Genomic DNA, 6,000 nt, shown 5'->3' on the forward strand with positions numbered 1-6,000 from the left:
AGGTATAATAAAAAAAAAAATAGGAGTCACAAAAGTATAAGAAATATTTTCTATATAAAATACCTTGTATACCTTGATCACCACAGAAAATATGGGTCTCTGAAAATCCTAAAAGAAAAATTATTGGGGAGATTGTGATTCTTGAAAACTGGAAATCTGCTAAGGCAGTAACTTCTATAGCATCTTTTCTTTGAGGAACTTGAAAAGTGTTGCTGAATACTTCTTGGGGAAGATTATTCATAACCAACATTCACTACATATATAAAAGCTTTATGTATAATGAAATTCAACAGAAATAAGCTTTTTCTTTTTTTTAATTAAATGGATATAAGCCAAATCTTAGTAAACAGGAAAAACAGTTCATGGTACAAGTATATGACATTGAAAATATTAAACAGGCCCTCTGGGGAAAGAGTTTACCAATTGATAGTAAATGCAAACAAGCTTGAAAGCACTGGGGTGGCAGATAATGTCAGCCAAAAGAAATTGGTGGATGCTGAGAAACATACATGACACAAAATTTATACCTGAAAGGGGCATAGGGCAAAATATATGATGCTTTGTCTGGACGGAACTTTAAATTTTATCTTTAATAATCAGTATTTATGCTTAGAGTTTTTTTTAGAATGCAGGCAGTGGACAAATTAAAATAACCAGAACAAATGGTTTAGATTGTAGGATCTATATGAACTCCTGAGAAAACGTAGAGATTCTGTTATTTTGTTTGGAAGATCTATATTTTCAGGAAGGGTGAATAACCAAAGAATTGCACTCGCGATCAAGGATGCAAGCCTACCTCATTTTCTTGCATGTGCAGTCTCAATGGGTACTGCATGGTTTAAATAAATTTGTTTTAGACCAACTAAAAATGTTGGGAATATGCAAGTCACTTTCTCATGGGCATTCTGTTCGCTCTTGTTTCTGCTTCCCCAGACATTTCACTGGCTGCCACAAAATATATCTGTGGCATCCTTATGTGAGCCTTCCTGCCTCCTGATTTACTGATTGTCATTTTGTTTACAATGTATCCATTAAAAAAAAAAAACCTGTTGTCGAATCAATTCTGACTCATAGCAACCCTATAGGACACAGTAGAACTGCCTCATACGGTTTCCAAGGAGCAGCTGGTGGATATGAACTGCTGACCTTTTGATGAGCAGCTGAGCTCTTAACCACTGTGCCACCAGGGCTCCAATGTATCCATAGTCCCATTTTATTTTTGTACATGGGGCTTGCACTCAGGTTTGATAGGTCTTCAGTAAGAGGAACTAGAAAGTGTGGTGTACTCATAGTTTTTTAAGTGGAAAAACTAAACATAGTTACTACCCAAAGATGATTAAGATTTTCCTATTAAGGCTTTTCTAAAGGAGCTCCCAGTATATCAGGTTATATAAACAAATCATTAAAGTATTTGTATAATTGGATATCCCCATATTTATCCTCCCATTAACAGTTATTTCTCAAGATGTCTCCAAGTTGTAATCTCCTATTCTCATAGTTATAACTACCTTAATATATATAATTTAGAGGGGGTGAAAGGGGTGCTATTAGAAGAAATACTGCTTCTGTGCATTTTTGCATGTTGCAATGGAAATTCAAAAAAGGAGGCCAGTCTCAGACTCTTTCGGTATTCTAGGGGAAAATAAAAATCCTAACCCTGTAGTCTACACTTCATAATATTCATCTTATTTCTCAAGGCCTGTAGTGAGCTGATAGGGAAACCCTGGTGGCATAGTGGTTAAATGCTACGGCTGCTAACAAAAAGGTCAGCAGTTCGAATCTGCCAGGCACTCCTTGGAAACTCAATGGGGCAGTTCTACTCTGTCCTATAGAGTTGCTATGAGTCGGAATCGACTGGATGGCAGTGGGTTTGGGTAGTAAGCTGTTCTCATGCAAATCTCTGGAATTTGACAGATGTTTTGTCAGAATTGGCTGACAGGGAAAGAAGCACTGAAAAGGCATTATACAACTGTTTGGCCATAAAGTTACCTTACTTTAAGTAACTGCTAAAGCCGAAACTTGCAGATGAGATGTTTTCCAATTTTTTCTGATTTTCAAATCTTCTGTTTAAAATTAAATCCACATATGGTTTAATATCACTTCCGTGTTTAAATCTAACATCTTGCTGTTCGTACTTGTCCCCTCTCTCCTCCTTCTGTCATGCCCTCTATTGGGCCAACTAGCAAGTCTCCAGAGGAGCAGATTCAAGACAAGTAATTCTGCATAGGACTTAAGTGTTTTATCTCCACTGATGGCTTATTAGCTATATTTCTTTGTTTTATGTTTTCAGTGGTTGCTCTAGGGACTAAAAATATGCCTCCTTTATTTTCATGGTTCACAATTAATATTATACTAATTCACAAATATGTGATGATAAAACCAAAAAACCAAACCTACTGCTGTCGAGTCGATTCTGACTCATAGTGACTCTATACAACAGTATAATTCCACTCTGTGTGTGTGTGTGTCTGATGGTATATATTTTGTTATTTGTCAAACAGTCAATTGTCTTTACAGAACATAGTGAAAAAAGTATATTCCTTTAGATTCTATTGCTATTTTTTCTTCCCATAGATACAAATTTCCACCTGGTATCATTTATCTTCAGCCTGAAGAATTCTTTTTAGTAGTTCTTGTTGGTCTGCTGGCGAGTAATTCTCTAAGACTCCGTTTATTTGAAAATGTATTTTTTGAATCATATTTTTTGCTCACTATAAAATTTTAGGTTGACAGGATTTTTTTATCTTTCAACACATGAAGGTGTTTTTCTCTTGTTTTTGGCCCCATTGTTTCTGATAAAAAGTCACACTTCTTAACATTTTTCTCCTTTACGTCATGTCTTTTTCTCACCTGTCTACTTACAAGATTTTTCTCTATCTTTTGTTTTCAGTAGTTTGACAACTACTGTGCCTTGCATGATTTCTTTACGTTTTTTATGCTTGAGGTTTGCTGATGTGCAGGATCCCTGAATCTGTGTGTGCATGTATGTGTGCATCAAGTTTGGAAATATGGCCGATACTCTGCACCATTCTCTTTCCTACTAGGCTTCTGTCATGGATTGAATTGTGTCCCTCAAAAATATCTGTTAATTTGGCTAGGCCATGACTCCCAGTATTGTGTGGTTGTCCTCCATTCTGTGATGATTATCCTCCATTTTGTGATGTTGTCAACTCCAGCCTCTATTGTCTGTCATTATGGTCCCATTTGGGAGTGTATTGTCCGTTATGTTAATCATGCAGATTAGGTCACGTTAATGAAGATTTGGATGGGATGCAACATCCTTACTCAATTTGCATCCCTGATCTAAGGGGAGTCTCCCTGGGGTGTGGCCTGCATCACCTTTTATCTTACAAGAGATAAAAGGAGAAAAGTGAGCAGAGAGATAGAGACTTCATTACCACCAAGAAAGAGCCAAGAGCAGAGCGTATCCTTTGTAGCCGGGGTCCCTGTGCTGAGAAGCTCCTAGATCAGGGGAAGATTGATGAGAAGGACCCTCTGCCAGAGCTGACGGAGAAAGCCTTCCCCTGGAGCTGGTGCCCTGAATTCAGACTTCTAGCCTCCTAAACTGTGAAAGAGTATATTTTTGTTTATTAAAGCTATCCACTTGAGGTATTTCTGTTACAACAGCATTAGATAACTAAGACAGACATTTGATACCATGAGTGGGGTGCTGCCCTAACAGACACCTAAAATAAGAAAGCAGTTTCGAAACCGAATGGGCAGAGACTGGAAGAGTTTGAAGGTGCCTAATAGTAAGAGCATAGATTGCCTTAAAGAGACTGTTGGTGGAATTATGGACATCAAAGGCAATCCTGGTAAGGGCTCAGAAGGAAGTGAGGATAACTGTAACACCAAAGATGGTCCAGATGGCCAGCAGCAGTAGAAAATGGCAGTGGCAGAACCAGAAGACCAGCGCGAGACAGCTCAGGAGCCAACCCATGGAGCAAGAGAGCTCAGTGCCTTTGTACAGGATGCTTCTTGGCAGAGTGGGGTGCCTACAGGCACTTATCATTAGAGCTAAAGAGCTTTGTAACACTTACCAAGCAAAGCAGAGGCAGAGCAGGGCCATAACACCAGAAGGGCTGAGAGACCAAGGAACAAGGAAGCAGAAGCTGAAGAGACAAGGAGCACAGGAAGCAGAGTTGCCTCAGTCTCAAGGGGTAGGACCACAACCTCTGGGGTCTCAAAGGGTGAACTATGGCCTGCTGGATCTCAAAGGGTGTGGCCACAGCCTCCTAGGGTTCAAAGAGTCAGATCTTCAACAACGTGGTTCCAGCATGTAGGGCTGCTTTTCATGAGTATCAGCAGGATGGGGCTGGATCCACTGCCCAAAGCTGAGGGGGCGGGGCTGCCACGCCCAAGGGGTAGAAAAATGAGGCCTGCCAGGGCCAAGGGGGTGAGGTCGCCATTCAGATGGACTAGGAGAATGGGGCCATCCAAAGCTGAGGGAGCAGAGTTGCCATTCCAGTGGACCTGGAAGGTGGAGCTAAAGCCCAGGGCTGAGGGGCCTCCACCCAAAATCCCCAGAGCATGGCCAACACCCAGAGTCTGGAAGGCAGGGCCACTGCCTAGATGGTCTCAGAGAACAGGGGATTATTTCCACGCCCTGAGGGTTAATGTAAATTGTTTTGCTGGATTTTTTACTTGCTTGGTGCCCATAATCTCTTTCCCTCCAATTTCACCCATTTGTAATGGAACTGTCTACTTTGTGCCTGTTTCACCATTGTACTTAGGAAGCAGATTATTTGTATTCTAGATTTCACAGGTTCACAGATGAAGAATTTTGCCCCAGGATGGAACTTGGACTTGGATTATTTAAGACTTTTGGAATGATATGATGGGATAAAAGTGTTTTACATGGAGCAAGGACATGAATTTGGGGGGAACAGGGGGTGGAACATCATGGATTGAATTGTGTCCCCCAAAACTATGTGTCCACTTAGCTAGGCCATGATCCCCAGTATTGATTCCCATGATTCCTAATCTCTGCGTGTGGTTAATGAGGCAAGGTTAGGTTATGTTAAAGAGGATTTGGGTGGGATACAACTTCCTTACTCAGGTTACAACCCAGGTTACTCTCCTGATGTAAGGGGAGTTTCCCTAGGGTATGGCCTGCATCGCCTTTTATCTTACAAGAGATAAAAAGGAGAAGAAACAAGTAGAGAGATAGGGACATCATTACCACCAAGAAAGAAGAGCCAGGTGCGGAGCGCATCCTTTGGATTCAGGGTCCCTGAGGTGAGAAGATCCTAGGCCAGGGGAAGGTTGATGACAAGGACCTTCCCCCTGAGCCGACAGAAAGAGAAAGCCTTCCTCTAGAGCTGGTGCCCTGAATTCGGACTTCTAGCCTCCTAAACTGTGAGAGAATAAATTTCTGATTGTTAAAGCCATCCACGTGTGGTATTTTTGTTATAGCAGCACTAAATAACTATGACAGATTCTAATTACAGGTATGTTTTTGTTGTTAGGTGTCATCAAGTCGGTTCCGACTCATAGTGACCCTATGTACTAGAGAATGAAACACTCCCGGTCCTGTGCCATCCTTAACTGTCACTATGCTTGAGCCCACTGTTGCAGCCACTGTGTCAATCCATCTCGTTGAGGGTCTTCCTTTTTCACTACCCTCTACCAAGCATGATGTCCTTCTCAAAGGACTAATCCTTCCTGAAAACACGTCCAAAGTATGTAAGAATCTATATTGCCATCCTTGCTTCTAAGGAGCATTCTGGTTGGACTTCTTCCAAGACAGATTTGTTCATTCTTTTGGCAGCCCATGGTATACTCAATATTCTTCCCCAACACCACAATTCAAAGACATCAATTCTTCCTCAGTCTTCCTTATTCATTGTCCAGCTTTCACATGTATATGATGTGACTGAAAATACCATGGCTTGGGTCAGGTGCACCTTAGTCTTCAAGATAAGATCTTTGCTTTACGACACTTTAAAAAAGGCCTGTGCAGCAGATTAGCCCAGTGCAATGCTTCTGATTTCTTGACTG

The sequence above is a fragment of the Loxodonta africana genome, chromosome 11 (assembly GCF_030014295.1).
Source record: "Loxodonta africana isolate mLoxAfr1 chromosome 11, mLoxAfr1.hap2, whole genome shotgun sequence".
Lineage (NCBI taxonomy): Eukaryota > Metazoa > Chordata > Mammalia > Proboscidea > Elephantidae > Loxodonta > Loxodonta africana.